General features: G+C 39.9%; 1 protein-coding gene across 10 annotated transcripts in view; it reads left to right on the top strand.

Moving 5' to 3' along the window:
• LOC142372105 (RNA binding protein fox-1 homolog 3-like) overlaps window positions 1–16,812 on the top strand; it is a 616,940-nt gene that overhangs the window by 158,894 nt on the left and 441,234 nt on the right. For all 10 annotated transcript variants that reach the window (XM_075454905.1, XM_075454908.1, XM_075454903.1 and 7 more), the window contains exon 3: window positions 2,559–2,641. The gene's annotated coding sequence lies outside the window, so the exon portion shown is untranslated. The remainder of the gene's footprint in view (window positions 1–2,558; window positions 2,642–16,812) is intronic.

The raw sequence follows: 16,812 nt of genomic DNA, 5'->3' as shown, positions 1-16,812 counted from the left end.
GCGACGTCACGTTACGTTGCATCTTGGGTAGTTTGAGTATGAGTAGTAACCTCATGATGCATACCCAACATTTAGGAGAATCTAGTATGCATCCGGGAACTTAAAGTTAAAGTTCGTGGGAGTAGTGGGAGTAGTAGGAGAAGTATGCGGTTTCGAACACAGCTACAGACCGAGGAGCACCTGTAGCGGTGATGTTACCTGCTAGTTTATCTTTATTTTATTCCTCCATGCTTCGTGGTGTTTGCTGTAACCGTGTGAATGTGATGCATTCAACAGACTTTTACAAAAATAAAATCTGCGTCAATGTGCGATAAAATATTTATCTGCGTTAAATAATTAATAAGTTAACGCGATGAAAACGAGTGAACCCACCCGGCCCTGTATACTAGATGTTGAGTGGAAATCTTCTCCATTATTCTACGGTGCATCTATTTGTTTCAACAGTATATTAACAGTACATTTCAGATTTGAGTATGTGATGGGCTCCGGGTAAATTTACAGCATCTACCAAACATACTGCAGTTTAAAAGAGAAAAGTTTTTCACATAAAATTAACAAGTCTCCTCTGAATCAGGTTTGTCCAGCAGGTTGTTTTCTGACTTCACTTTTTAACTATTCCATAAAAAAATCTGTTTGTAAATTATGCATCAGCGGTTAATCTAGTTGAGAAGCACAGCAGAGGTAGTTCTGTAAATGAACTGCAGACGTATAGCCAATGAGCTAGTTATAAACATCCATTTTAACCGTTAGATTTAAATAGGAAACATAAATGAATTATTAAACAGCTAATACAGAAAGACTGATGCATCCTTTCAGCCATTAGAGCCCGGTCACCGCAGTGAGTTTGTTGTATTATAGAACAGCTCTCCTGATTCCTAAAGACTCTCTGCCAGGAACTTTTCTGCCAGGAAGCCCTGAAGGAAAAAACGTCTCCCAATAGTCATTCTTTTCAAATATTTTGTGGCTTGATGACAGCCGGCAGCATCCCTCGCTGGCTGAAACAGAAAGTGCCTGTATGTGGAAAAACCTTGTACAACTGCACTCCTTATGTTTCATTTAAGTGGATTTTATTTCAAACTTTTCAGCTCGTATTTTACTTGATATCATCATTGTATTTACTAATATTTGTCTGTTATGTCGGCATCAGTTATCGGTACGTTTAATATCCAAATTACAAATGTTTGAGAATAGATTAGAGGATGATATCTTCCTGTGACTGAGAGTTATGATGATATTATTTACCTAATACATGATTTAAAATCTGCATCTTATGTTACAGTTTGGTTCGAGCGGCTTTTTAAATTCTTTTAAGTGGTTTAATCCTAAAATTGGATTGTAATTGAATGAAAAATCTGTTCCTTATTGCAGGGATGCTTTTTGTCCTTGTGTTTTCAGATTAGATTAGATTCAGCTTTATTGTCATTACACATGTGCAGGTACAGAGCAACGAAATGCAGTTTAACATCTAACCAGAAGTGCAATAAGCAGCGAGTGCATGCAGCATAGATAGTGTGGTACATGGAGGTCTGTACAGATTGTTTTTATAGCATTTACAGCTGAAAATCTATGTACTCAAGTAAAAGTAAAAAGTAGTCATCTAAGTAAAAAAGTGCTTGTTGAAAAAACTACTCAAGTACTGAGTAACTGTTGAGTAACGTCTGATTTATTTGTTAACACGAGCATTCAATCAGACAGACAAAAATACTAAATAATCATCTTTAGGCAAATTACAGTTCATCCAATTGATAAAATAAATTATAATTAATTAATTAGAAAATAGCTTAAATTAAAATAATCCAGGTAAATTCAAGAACTTCAATAAAAAATAAAAGAGACTTAGGAAATATTTAAAACATATGTAACCCATATGTAACCTAAAAAACAAACATTCACCTATCCATGGGGGGGAAAATGCTAAAGCTAACCCGTCCCGCCGCTGAGATCGAGTACGGTCACGTGACCAGACTGCACGGCTGCGTCTGATTGGTGGAACACAGTCAGGTGGTAGAGCCTTTGGCGGAAGTCTCTCTCTCTGTCAGAATAAAACATTAAAATGAGGCGTACGCGGGGGGATAAAAATAATGAGGCGTAGAATACCAAAGAGGTAAGAAGAAAAGTAACCAGCTCATTGTAGCCTAATGTAGCGGAGTAAGAGGACAGTTTCTGCTGCACACATCTACTCAAGTAAAAGTAAAAAGTATAGAGATTTAAAACTACTCCTAGAAATATACTTTTTCAAAGACTTACTTAAGTAAATGTAACTCGTTACTACCCACCTCTGGTTAAAGGTGATCAGAACATAACATACAGATGGATAAACTATTCACAGGAAGTACAGCATGATTAACAATAAAGGAAACAGTCAGGTGATATAAATGCAGATGGGTGAGGATTAAATAGTTGCATAAATATCAAACAGTAGCTACCTTCTGACTAAATTAGAGCAATATTCTGAACGTAGTGCTGTGCAGACATGGAGGGACAACGATGCCTTTATGTTCCACTCCGATCACATCACCAGCTGACAAACTGCCCTTTGTTTATCATCTGTTTTACAGTCACCAACTGCTGTTGTGCCGAGCCTCCTTTGGACCGCACCACCTGCTGTGTCGACGAGTGATTTCACCTGCAGATCGCACAGGTAGGACGACTCGCCTGTGACTAATGGGTAATGAAAGGAGCTTTCGTGGGGAGGCCGCAGGTTGTGAAGCACTTCACAATTATTTCTGCCGAGGAAAGGAAACATTTTAACTTCACAAAGGCACAAAATGGAGTGCGTCCTGCAGATGTTACTGGCAGGTTGTGAGGAAAATGCACGACAAAAGGGGGAGAAAAAAGACTGTTGTGCATCGTGTAACAACTATAAAAATCAAAGTAATCTTCTGCTGCGCACCGCCTTTATAATTTCTCATTATTTAGCTCATCTTTTAATTAAAAGATGCCTCGGCAGGTTTCTAAATGCTATATTAACTTAAGTTACAAACCACTGGACAACAAAGAAATCATCATTTTTCTTCTTTTGCCATTTTGTGTAATGAGCCGCCGTCTCCACGTCGCTCTGCACGGAGCTGGAAGCCTCTCGCCTCTCGGCTTGTGCAACACTCAGACAGTTAAAAGACATCCGAAACAGACTCATTGGAATAATAATCTAGTGTGTGTGTCTGCACTTATGGGGAATATCTCCAAGCATGTCAGACTTGCATCAAAGCCGCTGTTGTAATTTTCTTTTCAAGGGCAACTTGAAAGAGGGAGTCGGGGAAGAAAGTAGCATTAGTTTCTGTTTTTTTTTTTTTTTTTTTTTCCCTACAAGGCTTCAGAAGTAACCCCGTAGTTTCTGAGGAGAGTGTGGGATGATTCAGCAGGAACCCGGGCCGCCCGTCTGACTGATTCCCATTTAAACATAAACAGAAATATGGCTGCTCCAGGGAGCTCTGCACAGGAATGGAAAGCAGCCCCAAATTTTTCCCAGCAGCAAATCAAACGTCTTTTTATCCAGCTCCACCTTTCTGTTTCCCCTTCTTCTTCTCCCGCTCCCTGTGGCTTTGTGCACACATAAGGGCACCTACTGATTGGCCTTATTTGAAGCACGTACCCCGACATAAAAAAAAAAATGGAGAAGAGGAGATTTTCCTGTGTCACAAAGGGATTGAATGTGGTTCTCCAGAAGAGGAGGGCCTGAGAGGATTATATGGCTCAGTGGGCGCTGCATTGTGCAGGGAGTGGATACAGCAGGTACCCAGCGAGTCCCGGCCAGGAGACAGACTCAGTGTTGCTCGGGATAATGTTGCCTCCCAGCAATTAAACTCTGGAGATTTTGGAGTGGTTTAGAAGGAAGCTTGTTAAATGATCTTATCTCTTCTTTTCCCCCTTTTTTTTTTCTCTCGTCGCTTGTTGCCTCTCTGTTCACTGCAACAAAAAACCCGAAAACTACGGGAGACATTTGCCTTCATAACTTTGCTGCTTAATTGAATTCCCTCCTTTTTGGCTGGTCAAACCATTTATTAAACAGGCACAAATGAATGCTTAAAGGGAAACTGCAGACCCAGATTCACTCTCAAAGCAGCAAAAATGCCCAAAGCTGCCAGATGATGGCAGCTTTGAATTGATGGAGTAAAAAAACAGGACAGTGGAAATCAGAAATGGTCCCATTTGATGCCTTTATAGTGTCAGATTTTGCTTGGAAGTTTGGGTAAAAGTTAGTGGAGGAGCACAGAGTTGAAACTGGGGTTTTAGGGATGTGTAGAGTAAGAAAGACATACTTTCAAACACTTCTCAGAGACTTTAAAGTCACAGTTTGTACCGAGTTAGTGACATCTAGTGACCAAGCTGGAGAGGGCAACCGTCCACTCGCCATCCAGCTGCAAATGGCATCTGGATCAGTCGGACTTTATTTTCCCAAATCTGCTCGGCCAACGTTATGTCTCCTCTTCTTTGATGAGGCTGATTCACACACTCGAAGCATCACCGCTGATTGCTTCGCTTTGTTTCGTCTTCTGAACCGTTTTCTTGTGCATTTATGGCCGAAGGATCATCTGCCCAATATAAGCAAAATGGTTCTGATAGAAACATCGGTTCTGATCATGATTCATCCATTTTTCTCTCATAAATCTTTATTTTTTCAAGTTGTTGGATGTTCTTGTTTTCTTACCGCAGCATCAGGGGTGAAACGTATCTTTTTATTTATTTATATATTTATTTATATATATATATATATATATATATATATATTTATTTATATATATATATATATATATATATATATATATATATTATTTTTATTTATTTATTTTTACAAGTTGTTGGATGTTCTTGTTTTCTTACCGCAGCATCAGGGGTGAAACGTATCTTTATATTTATTTATTTATTTATATATTTATTTTTACTTTTCTAAAGTACAGCTTTTGAATTTCTAAATATTTTGCTGCATTTTTTGTGGAAATGCAGCAAAATATAATAAAAGATATGATAACTTTCCTCGCCGCTACACTTTGAAACCCTGCAATGATTATTAAAAATTTAAAGCCATGATATACGTCGTATGTACTCTGAGAAACTAAGTTTTTGAGCAAACTTGCATCAAGTTTTTTTTCTATTTATAAAAGTAAAGAGTCCTCTCTCTTCTATCCGATGACCGAACTCTTGCTCTGAAAGTTTCGGCTCATGCCGGATGCACTTTTTCTCGACTTTGCCCTTCACTGCAGCCTCCATAAAGCTCCCGTCTTTGTTTGGGTTTTTATGTGGAAAGCAGCGCTCGCTAACTTTGACCGGCGTCCTCGTCCTCGGGGGCAAACAAACGGCCCATTTCAAAAGGTGAAAGTCCGTGGCTTCCACTCTTGGAAAACAAAAAACAAAAAAAAACGTGCTAATTTATTTCCGAATGTGACACTGTGCTTCCTCACACCCTTGGGAGTTCTGTGTCCGTAGTTCCAGGTCGGTTAACCTCCCTCCTACACCGCCCTGCACACACGTACCTCAGAGTAACTGCGGGGAGCGGCGCCCCAAAGCTTCCTCGTCCAGGACAAATTGGTAGCGAGCGGCTCATTTACTCGGAGCCGTCATGAATGGACTGTGCCGTGACTGTGTAAACAAGTGCAAAGACTCCCAAGGGCATCCCTGCATAAATAATGACTCCGAGAGATGTTTGCCATTTGTACCACTCACCGGTTGCAGACATGGGTCAGGTAGTCTCCTCTGCGGGGAGTCTTCAGTAAACAACCACCGCGGCGGCGTCCATTAATGAGGAAAGTTTACCTGGTCACAGGTGCCAGGGCCGGTCTCCCAGTGCTGCAGCATGCTGGGGATTTAGTAGCTCTCATTCTGCACTTATTGGGTTTCTTTTAAGTAAGTTTGAACTCAAACTCAAACCACACTGGAAAAAATCAAAGTCTTACCAAGTATATTTGTCTCATTTCTAGTCAAAGTATCTCATTACACTTAATATAAGACACAACTGCCTAACAAGTACCATTTCAGCCAGATATAGGGACTTGTTTTAAGACAATACATCTGGAATATCTTGTTAAATGAAAAAGTCTTGAAAACAAATTGTTTTGAGTCATATTTCACATGAAACAAGCTTTTTTTTTTGACATTTTAAGAGGTTTTTAAGCTAATTTCAAGATCACTTTTATCTCAAAAGTCCTAAATATCACATCTTATTTCAAGCAAAAACGTCTCGTATTTGTTGTTTTTCTTACTTATTTTTGGAGGGGCATTTTTTCCAGTGCAGCTCGTGCACAATCTCAACCACACTGTGTTTTTTAGTCACATTTGGGAGCATGCTGGACTTTTTCTGTCTTCCTGGAAAGAGGCAGAAGCTGCACTTATTGATATTCTCGAGTTAATTTCAGTCACTTTGCCAAATGAAGCAAACTGAAGGATTCAGTTTGATTAAATTCCTCCGAACCTCTTCTGAGTGAGCGCACCCGAGGCTGATATTAGGAGGGGAGCGCTGTGATCCTGGCGTGATGAAGGTGTTTGGCAGAGATGGGACCAAGTCACACATGTGCAAGTCTCAAGTCTTAGCTTTCAAGTCTCAAGTAAGTCCCAAGTCATTTTTTCTTGGGCAAGTCAAGTCCTATAATAGGTTAAGTAAAGTCACCTTATTATTGCAGTTTTACCTGCAGAATCTGATCTTAATAAAGTGAAAACACAAAGATATAAGTAACTGTCAGTAAACATCATTGGCCAATGTGTCCAACCTGTCCACCCTGTATCATATCAAGCTAACGTTAGCTAACTACCGACTAGGCTAACAGGATAATATTATATCGGCTGTCTGAGATGTTGATGCCGCATGTCTTGCACTGAGCTGTTCGTCTTTTGCCGTCAAAATGGTGATTACGGAAGCCGAAGACAACGTCTCTCGGTCCAGCTGACATGTTGATGCATATCTGATATGAGTTTATTCTCTCCAATAAACACTAAGGTATGTAGAGAGGGCCTGGCTGATTGACAGGGTAGGGATCCAATCATGACGCCATTCTCAGCCTGCGCTCCTACCGGGTAATCCATGTTATTTTTTAATTAATTTATTAATTTTATATTCAAACTGAAAACATGAACTGAATAACACTCAAGTCATTCAAGTCATCGTGTCTCAAGTCAAGTGCCGAGTCTTTAACTTCCAAGTCCGAGTCGAGTCTCAAGTCTTTTTTTTTTTTTTTTTGTCAAGTCACAAGTCATCAAAACAGCAACTCGAGTCCAAGTCACAGTGACTCGAGTCCCCATCTCTGGTGTTTGGAATTAACCTTGGTGTGGCTGAAGATCACTGTTTATGTGACTGGCTTAGATAGATAGATAGATAGATAGATAGGTAGATAGAGATAGATAGATAGATAGAGAGATAGATAGATAGATAGATAGATAGATACTTTATTAATCCCAATTTGGGAAATTGTTTTGTTGCAGCAGCATACAGTAAAGATATGAAAACAATTAAAGTAGTAAAAAACAAGCGAATAGATATAAAATAAATAAAAATAGTGAATAAACATTCGCTATGTACAAATCTACAGTATTTTATTTATTTATTTATTTATTTTTGTTATTGTTTTTTAGGAGAGACTTCAAGCCTATTGAGGTTGAAGTTCTCTTCCAGCCAGAGGGGAGGTACTCATTTTGAAAAGATATTCAAAAGTAGAGCAGAAGGTCCTTTTCAACCACCTAAGACTCTTTAATATGGCGGCGGTGTAAGTGAGGCTTATTGCTCGATGCTTTTAAGAGAAATGGATCACTTTCTGCTGGTGGTAAACCTGAGGACGGCTTCCGTCCCTCTCACCTGCACCCAGGCTCCTCATTACACATTATTTAGCTAAATTATTAGATGGATTAAAAGTCTCTGATCCTTATTATTAGTCAGCTGAAGAAGAAAAACATGCCGTTACCTAAATCAAAAGGGTTTATCCTCTGTCTGAGGGGCACTTACTGCTTGTCAAACTCGGCTTGCTGAGCTAAGCTCGAGATTGTCAGAATTGCCTGATCTTTCATCAAGCTAAGCTTCGCTCCGAAATGAATGCAACCGTGAGGGGTGCTGACATTTAAAATGTACGTTTATCATTTAATCTTTACCCAAACGTTAAGCACAACCCAGTTATATTTCACCCCCAGCTGCGTTCTCGTGCTAAATCAGCATCTGGAAAATGTTTCAGCATTGATATAAGAGCATAAAACATCTGGGAATGTTATGAAATGCAACGTAAAACGTGACATTCTTTGGCTTTTTTTTTAACTTTTAAGACTCGGGTTTGAATCGCACAGCCTATGCATGCTCCAGACAACTTTTAACTTGTCTCATTAATTCTCATTTTTACATCTAATGTGACTAAACAGCAATCTAGAGAATGCACTCAGCGGCGCACAGACGCCTGTCAGGAAGGTGTATTGAGTCATTTGTGCTGGTGCAGGACCGCACCGTGCAGGAATAATAATCTCAGAGCTTACAGAGAGGATTTATTTGTTTCTTATTTTCGTAGCCGAGTGAAATTATTGCTCGTGAGCTGTTCAATTTTCTTATTTATAACATAATCTGTAACGATTATTGAATTTCTGTAAATAATTAGATCAAGGTCAGAGTCTCATTAAAGCCCTTAATGTGTGCAGTAATAAAGCATCTACTGCACTTGATTTGTTCAAACCTCACTTATTAAACAGTATTTGCCGTGTTTGCTCTTTGGTTCGGTCTCTTCACGCCAGATTTTATGCTAACAGACGCGGTAATTGACCCAAATGTTGGTGACATGTTGGACATCACCAGGGCCTGCCTGAGAATAAATTGATATTTTTTTTGATTTGCATACTTGTGATGTTCAGCAGGTTCCGTGTTGTGGTAAAGTTAATGTTACCGATGTGAACAATCCATTTTGCATGTTGAGATCTTTGACACATTGGCGGGCGGAAAGATGAGCCCAAATTAAAAAGGCATCATCGCTTAATTGCTCCGTCAAACCGGGATGGTGGAAAAGGTTTACTTTGATGGCTCGGACATGATGTAATTATGTTATCTATCACGTTCCCTAACCTGTCACTGGTTGAATCCTTTGACCCGGTCCGCGTGTCTTTACAGATTGGACATGTTGGCTTCTTTGGTCACAGTGTAGCTTTAAATCATCATTTACAGACGGGCGTTGTGCTCTCCTTTGGCTCTCCCTGACTGTCAGCCATGCACTTTTCCTGTGTGTACATTGTTGGTGTCTCCTCTTGTTTTTGCCGCTTTAGTTTAATAAAGCTGCACCACAGGAAGCACATTCGTTCATTAGGTACCAGCCTCTTAATGCGAACCCATCAGCTGTAGTATGATCATTAAAAACAGGCAAATATATCCAAATGACAGAAATTTGTGCCAAAACTCCCCGTTTTTAAAAAGCTGATGTGAATTGGAATCGTTGCAAGGAAAACACTGGAAAAAATGCCCCTCCAAAAATAAGTAAGAAAAACAACAAATAAAAGACGTTTTTGCTTGAAATAAGCAAAAAAAAAATCTGCCAATGGAACTAGTGAAAATCGGCTTGTCCAGATTTCTTGAAATAAGATGTGATATTTAGGACTTTTGAGTTAAAAGTGATCTTGAAATTAGCTTAAAAAACTCTTCAAATTAAAAAAAAAGCTTGTTTCATGTGAAATATGACTAAAAACAAGATGTTTTCAAGACTTTTTCACTTAACAAGATATTCCAGATGTATTGTATTAAAACAAGTCCCTATATCTGGCTGAAATAGTACTTGTTAGGCAGTTGTGTCTTTATATTAAGTGTAATGAGATACTCAATGAGACAAATATACTTTATACTTTAAATATACGTGGTAAGATTTAGATTTTTTCCAGTGTAACGGATGGTTTCACACAATGTTAACGCAGCCAAAGCCCGCTCAGACATAATTAAATCAAAATCATGGACGTTAAAAAAAACAAAAAACCCAAAATAAATGGAGCCGACGTAAACCTGCATTTTTATCTTAATGCAAACAGTCGGTTTAAAGGTCTATCGGAAAAATGATTCCGCTTCTAATTTAATTTGTGACCTCATTAAGCAATCTTTAAATTGCTTTACGGTCCTAATCACTTGGTTCTCACATCTTATTTCTTGAGTTTTGCAGAGAAAGACTATATTTACCCTCTTGTTGCTTCTCCACGTTGCATTTAAAAGGCCCTAAATGGCCGAGCTCCATCTCACAGAGGAGATCTTATCGTTCCCTGTTGCCCCACAAGAAGTATTCACTGTAAGAATGCAGGAAATATATAATAAATATAAAGCTTTGGTTGTCAGGCTCATCTGCTGTGGAACTTTTAAGCTTTTAAGACTTAAAATATTTCTCTTTCTTCCTTTTTCTGTTTTGTTTTTTTACTTTTTTGTTCCTGCTTTTTGCTTTTATTGCTTTTGATATTAATCTATCTTGTATCTATCTCGTCGGCCTGTTTGAAAATTGCTTTTGTTGGTGTCGTTAACCTCTCAATTTTTTACCTTTTTCTTCTAATTCTTGCAATATTTCCCCCATTAAAGCACTCTGGGTTGCATTTTGCATGTTGCAGAAATGCTATTTAAATAAAGATGAGTTATTTCATAGAACACGTTTTCCAATTTATGAACTATGGTCCCAATTTTGTGTAAAATAAAGCATTAGAGCAGGGCTACGTTTTTGATTGACAAGCTGCTGTTCGAGGGATATCAGCTTCCTTGTCGCTGACTTAGAAACGTCTAAATCGTCAACTCAAAGCTCCAAAATATGAATCAACAAACCAATGCGTGACATTACAGTGGCTACATCTATCTATGTCCAAATTCTAGTTGATTATATCACAGATTTGCAGCAGAATTGGACAAAAACGGGACGCTCTTGTCCCATTGCTTCATATCTCTTACATTTATTTGAGTTGAATACTCTGAGAGGCCTGTGTAGGGCCTTTGTTAGGTAGGCTTGTTTCTTATTTATTCTCATTCTTATCACTATGGCTGTGTTCAAAACCTCATACTACATACTGCATACTCATTGATGAGACAGTATGCAGAGCGTTTACCCACAATGCATTTTGCTCCTGCCCGAGCCGAAATCAGCCGGCCTGAAGCTGATTTCCCTTAAGCTCTAAACTCTGTAAACTTTAGCAACATTTGAAACATTTTCAGGAGAGAAAGTAGTCGTTTAGATCCCCAACATGTTGAAAACCTGACAAAATACCGGCTGTTTACAATTTTGTTTCCACAAATTCGGCGCTACTAAAGCTAGCCGCAGTGAGCAACGCACTTCCTGTTATTTTCACAAAATAAAATACCCGTTGCCTTTTATCATAGAGAAAGCTATTAGGATACAATTGGTGCTTTTGTTTTGAAAACAGGAAGTGAAGCTGCCCTCGTTGTAGCTAGCTTGAAACTGCCGTTTTGACAGGAAATGACGATCTGTGACGTTACGTTGCATCTTGGGTAGTTTGAGTATGAGTAGTAACCTCATGATGCATACTCAACATTTGGGCGAATCTAGTATGCATCCGGGAACTTCTCGCTTACTCAAACTCGCATACTAACTCAAAAAGTTAGTAGGAGTAGTAGGAGAAGTATGCGGTTTCGAACACAGCCACATCTTTTGATAATTAATTATTGTAATGCCTACAAAACAAAACATAAAACTGTGCACGTGTATATATGCTCCGTAAACCTTTGTGTTCTTAGACGAGTTGGCCTCGAAAAACCTGGAAAAAGTTCCATTTTTATGGTGAGCTGCAGAGAGAGAGAGAGAGAGACTGCCCTGTCTGCCAAGATGTTGGATAAACAAAATAATTTACAGGTTAACAAAGCGTTAACCTGACGAACCGTTCTGCAAGGTGTGCATTTAAAAGATCCTTTTAATGCATTCATCTGAACAGAAACTTCCTGGTTTCCAGCACGGCTTTACTGTAAAAGATGCACAATCGTACGGCTGCGCACAGACCACAGTGGTTCAGAATGAGTCAAGCAGCACCAGTGTGGGATGATAAAGTCATTTTAATGAATATAAATACCTAATCCAGTGTTTTGGTGACACTAACGGTGTCAAACCCTTCTTTTACCTTGTTTTTGTCGTGGCTCAATATTTGATGGTCGATGTCTCTGTCTCTGTAAAGTCGGATGGATTTCCTCATCCATGAGTCCAGCTTATCGTGTTGCATGTGTGTCAAACATCTCTCTGCAATCGCTCTCATATTTGTTGAGACAGTTGTCTGGCCATCATCCCCACAAGAAGCCTGGTGGCTTAAAAACTGCGTCTGAACCACACTCTTCATCTTCAGTTTGCTGGGGAAGCTGCAGAGCGCTGACCTGGCATCACCTGCAGCACCAGCATTATGTTCTTCCCACCGTTGTTACCGCTCGTCAGTAGCTGGCGGGAACTCTGCAGTCGGCTGTATCTTTCCGACAGCCACACAGGCTGCGAGCAGCACCCCCAATTGTGTTGCATAATAATTGTGTGGCATATAGGTTTCCGCTCCAAGCGTGGGTTTGAGGGAGAATGCAAAAGCAAGGAGATGTGTTGGTGGGAGAAAGGGGAAGAAATAAAGAGGGAAAAACAAAGCAACGCCCACTCCTCATTAGCTTAAACATCGCGTGTGTCCGTTATCCCGTAAGATGGCATTTTAAGAAGAAGAAAAACAGAAGCCCACATCTACTGCGCCACAACACGGGATGGAGATATATAAAACAAATCTCCACACTTGGGCTCTGCCATCTGTTCATCTTGGAGAAGAGTATGCCTTTGCGACATTCTTCCCACCTCCCTCAGAGACCATCAAGCGCTCTCAGAAGCCTGACAAAGTGACACGCCTGCACGCCGACCCTGCAGCTGCACGCTTGCTTCCTCCTCCCTTTCATTTTCTCTTCTTTTCTTTAACTTTTTGCGCATCTAAATCCGTTTTTTTTTTTGATGGCATATGCGAAATACAATGTGACATAATACAATCTGAGCTCCATGTGAGAAATGGGATTATCTGGGCTGTGATTGTCGGCTCTGTGTTGCCGTAATCACTTCCTTCCACCAGCGTAGACGTGACTCACTCCCAACTTGACCCGCCGTCATTATCCATTCACTCTGACACTATTTATGCATTTGGCTTGATATTTTTGTTTTCCTTCAGGTGAAGTAGAAATGAATTTGGAAGCAGAATAAATAAATAAAGGCATGATGAAAAAATGAGTAATCTCCCTGCAAATTGGAACAAGGAGTAAATCCCACCGGCAGTAAATCCGCCACTGTTTTCGTTTTTTTTTCCCCTTCTCTCTGAAAACGTGTGTGGAAGCTTCAGAGGAAGTGGTCGATCATCGCAGTGGAAGCTTCTTCCCTGTGTTGTCCACAGCCAGACGAACTCCGCGGTGGTCTAAATGATATAGGATGTGTTGGGAAGGTCACCTCACATCAGTCCGACTCAGATTTTCCACCTCTTATATTCGTATTTTGTTTCCTTCAGCTATATTCCAGCTTTTATACACCTTTTTACAGTAAAACTACTGTATTATTATATAAAAACCTGCACTTTACCTTCATGAAAATGAAGAAATAGCAAAGAAATGTTGACTTGAATCGTTTAATTAAAGCAGAATTAAACAAGTTTTGCTATTTTGATGATTTTTATGACACTGAGCGATTTATTAATTTATTAATCTTCAGTTACTTATTTACATAGTGTATATATAGTGTACATATTTAGTCTGTGTATATATAAAAGCATAAGTTTGCATTTCTGGTTGGTTGCTAACTGCATTTCACTGGCTTGTACCTGTACTTGCTCTTTGACAATCTAATCTAATATGTTTTATACTATATTATATGTCTTGTGTGAGAATTTCAGTTGCTTTAAAGCCTTAAATAAACTTTATTAAGAATTATAATGTAGAGACAAAGAATGGTCAGTGCTCATACACCTAAAATACTCATTTATTGTCTGGTTGTTTATTTGAGTCTGTTGCCGGGCTTCCATCCAAATGTATGTGCAGATACATATGCGTATCCGCCCACCAGCCTTATTGGATTACTAAGGGCTGGTTCATCGAGATAAGGGGTGGGTGGTGCCAGTTCTCCATCCAGAGCTGCAGAAGAGGAGGACGACGCAACAAAAATCACACAATTAAAGCGCACCAGCCTCACGTCGAATGAAAGGAAACACAAAACCCATAAATGCTGCACTCAGCGGAAACTTACTGTTACAAGGGGTCACGTAATCCTCGTTGGAAACTCGAGTGTTTCGGCGTTTATGAGAAGGAAAACTTTTTTTTTTTTCAGCTGTTGTTTGAGTTAAATGAAGCGTTTTGTTGCTAAAAGCCAAACGATAAAGAAATCTGGGCCGCAGCCAAGTTTCCTTCACATTATATTCAGCGAACGTGTGGGTCCAGATGACATGATCTCGAGTTGCACTTTCCCCTCCGTCAGTATTTTAACATAATGGAAAGCCTGGTGACAGAAAGTGGGGAATAGAAGAAGCTATAAATTTTACAACAAGAATTTCTTCTTGGATGTATAAAAATAGATGTTTTTGATCCTAAAGGGTGACTTTGCTTGATTGTGTTGCTGTAGATACGTGCAGCTTAACTTAAAGCAGGTGCGTTACTCGAGGAAATGCTAAGAGGCTTGACACCTGGCTCTATTTAACATGCAGCAAATGCAACGTGTGTAAAACACAACTGATCAGAATGAATAAATTCATTGGTTCGGTGTTCGATAGAGTCTACGACTTGTTTTTCACATTATAACAAGCCTCACGCTGTCAAACCAGCTCCAAATCTGTAAATCTGTGCATGTTTCAGGCTCCAAAAAATGTTTGCAACATGCTTATATTTCGCATTGCATGAAGCTGTTTATAGCCAACTTTGCTCCTTCATTGTCAGTCGTGATTAAAGGGATAGTTCGCCTCTTTTGACATGAAGCTGTGTAACATCCCATATCAGCAGCATCATTTCTGAACATCTTCTTCCCCCCTGCTGCGTCCTGTGAGCAGAGTTCCAGCCTCGTTTTGGTGTTGATGAAGGTAGTCCGGCTAGTTGGCTGGGGTTTAAAAAATAAAGCGTTTTGCTTCTCAGAACAATATGTGTTCAAAAGAGTAATACATTTGCATCACAAAATCGTTCTCCAGGAAAAAGTCAGACCTCACAATCGCTTAGCATTATTTTCTCTCCCTTCGTATCAAAACTGTGGCAAAACGTAGACAAACGGACTGGTTAATTGCATCTATGCATCCAGGTAGTCCAGCGTCATATATGTGTGCAAATCAGTGTTCTTAGTTTAGCTTTACTTGAATAATAGTAAAAATAATGTTTCATTTTGTCAGATCTTTTAATATACCATTGTATGAGTAATCAATGGAAAATGGAGGGTTTAGTTTGGCTGGAGTTTCCCACCCTGCAGCCTGTTTACAGCTTCACTTTGCCTCCAACTCGCAGGTTAGGAGGTTTATTGTAGCTGTATGTGCGTTCAGTTGAACCTTTCACTGAACAAAGTCGATGACAATATACAGTGATAAAAATTAAGTGCCTTTACCTGCCCACTTAAGGCTGCATTGCCTTTGACAACGTGGACGGAAGCCAAGCTGCAGTCGGACTCTTAGTGGTTTTCCTCCGCTCCGTTCTGCCTCTGCACACTTCAGGCCTCGCGGCATCCTGCAAAGATTTTGTGTTTCTGTTGTAAAGAAAGTGCTGCGCTTCCTGCACTCAGATCAACTGTTTATATTTCTCTTTTATTAGATTATCCCTGGAACACACAGGCAGATGTAAAGACCCAACTGTTGAATTCATCTAAAAAATGATGTGATAACTGCGCTCGCTGCCAGGTTTCTACCCGACATTGTTTACCTTTTAATTTAGACCTTTAAAGCACACAGAGGGACGGGGCTTTAAGAGTTAAAACATGTAGAAAAGGGGACATTTGATTCCCGTTTCCCCCCTGATTGCCAGGGATTAAGTGGAACACGTATCTCTCTGTGTTTTTGGGCACGGGTATCTGGGTGTCACACCCCTGCCAGGAGGCGACACATGGCCGGGGTGTGCATCATTTTATGAGCATTTGGCTGAGGCCGCATCCTCCCTCTGTAAAGAGGACATCCATCAGGACAGGTGTAATTTGCCATGCAGTCCCGCTTCTTTGCTAATATAATTTGTTAACCGGTTGTTATATATACGTGTGTGTGTTTCTGAATGTCCAGATTAGTTTCCCAGAAATATGGTTTGGCTCTTTTTTTTTTTTTTTTTTTTTTTCCTGTGAACTGAGCTTCGTTTTCTTTCATGTCTTTTAAATTTTGCAGCTTTAAAGGGATAGTTCGCCTCTTTTGACATGAAGCTGTATAACATCCCATATCAGCAGCATCATTTCTGAACATCTTCTTACCCCCTGCTGTGTCCTGTGAGCAGAGTTCCAGCCTCGTTTTGGTGCTGATGAAGGTAGTCCGGCTAGTTGGCTGGGGTTTAAAAAATAAAGCGTTTTGCTTCTCAAAACAATATGCGTTCAACAGAGTAATACATTTGCATCACAAAATCGTTCTCGGTCTGCACGGTCTACAAAGCAGGCAGTAATACGAAGGGAGAGAAAATAGGGCCAAGCGATTGTGAGGTCTGACTTTTTCCTGGAGAACCATTTTGTGATGCAAATGTATTACTCTGTTGAACGCATATTGTTTTGAGAAGCAAAACGCTTTATTTTTTAAAGACATGCTATGCAACTTTTTCATGGTCATAAAATTGCTTGGCAATCATCAGTTTGCTTGGCTGACCCGTTCCGATGAAAACGGTGACATTTCCATCTCCATCTGGTGGCCCTAGCCCGAAACAGCGCTTGCAACTTTGCCTGTGGCGCCGCATGATTTGTTTAG

Source organism: Odontesthes bonariensis, chromosome 21, assembly GCF_027942865.1.
Source record: "Odontesthes bonariensis isolate fOdoBon6 chromosome 21, fOdoBon6.hap1, whole genome shotgun sequence".
NCBI lineage: Eukaryota > Metazoa > Chordata > Actinopteri > Atheriniformes > Atherinopsidae > Odontesthes > Odontesthes bonariensis.
Note: the sequence above shows the minus strand (reverse complement) of the source record. Positions and strands in the feature narration are given on the sequence as shown.